This window comes from Tupaia chinensis, unplaced genomic scaffold (assembly GCF_000334495.1).
Source record: "Tupaia chinensis unplaced genomic scaffold, TupChi_1.0 Scaffold000105_1, whole genome shotgun sequence".
Classification (NCBI taxonomy): domain Eukaryota; kingdom Metazoa; phylum Chordata; class Mammalia; order Scandentia; family Tupaiidae; genus Tupaia; species Tupaia belangeri.
The window spans coordinates 2682648-2683537 of record NW_006159569.1 but is presented as its reverse complement, the minus strand read 5'-3'; the positions used below and the strand labels follow the sequence as shown (position 1 = coordinate 2683537).

Genomic DNA, 890 nt, shown 5'->3' with positions numbered 1-890 from the left:
TTTGTTCTTCTTTATTCTCTCTCTCTTGCTATACACATACATGTGCACACATATGTATATACTTTGTAATTTGTATGCAGAGGTACTGTTTACAATGCATGGGATAGCAAAGATTTATCTGTTTTTTAATTAGAGCAATTTAATGTAAGGGGTGATCATTAAAGAAATTCTAATTCATACGTTTTGAAAAGGTATTTCTGAAATGATTCACATATGGATATTTATTTGCTTTTCATAACATATTTCATGTCTATCAGTAGGTAGTCTTTGTCCACCTCTAAATTATATCTGAATGATACTTTCCCTGTCATAGGTGATATAAATATGTATACATAAGATAAATGGGATGTGTTTAAAACTTTGCTTCACAACATTATATAGTGGTGGAAGCTTTGTGCAGTGGCAGTATCGTAGCCAATGAGGTTTATCCGAGGCACAATTATTGCTAATTGAAACATTATATACTCGTATACTGGCTGTTATATTCACAGGTATGTAATATATGTATATTAAAGAAAATGTTAATGATGGCATTGATTATCTGAATTCAAGTAAACATAGAGATGCATACAGTAGATGCTAGGATATTTTAATTTTGCTACCGATTTTGTATATTAACATGAAATGGCATTGGTTTTCAGGGAAGTGTTTCATTCACAGAATCTTTACCTGAATCATGTCATAAATCTTCAAATGACTGGATACACTGAAGAAGAAAAAAGCAATTATGAAACCTGTTGATGAAAGATGTGTTTTCAAATGCCAATAATCAGAGATAAAATTTTAGGAGATCATGATAATATCGATTAGTTGCTTTGAGATAATGTTCTGTTGCATCAATAGCAATAAAAGATGGGTGAGGAGAGATTAGATACTCCATGACAGGAGAC

General features: G+C 31.3%; 1 non-coding gene across 1 annotated transcript; it reads left to right on the top strand.

Moving 5' to 3' along the window:
* The first annotated feature begins 388 nt into the window (after positions 1-388).
* Positions 389-525, top strand: LOC114006965 (U4 spliceosomal RNA). The gene has a single exon (XR_003548616.1). It is a non-coding gene; the product is annotated as a U4 spliceosomal RNA (small nuclear RNA).
* Positions 526-890: the final 365 nt, after the last annotated feature.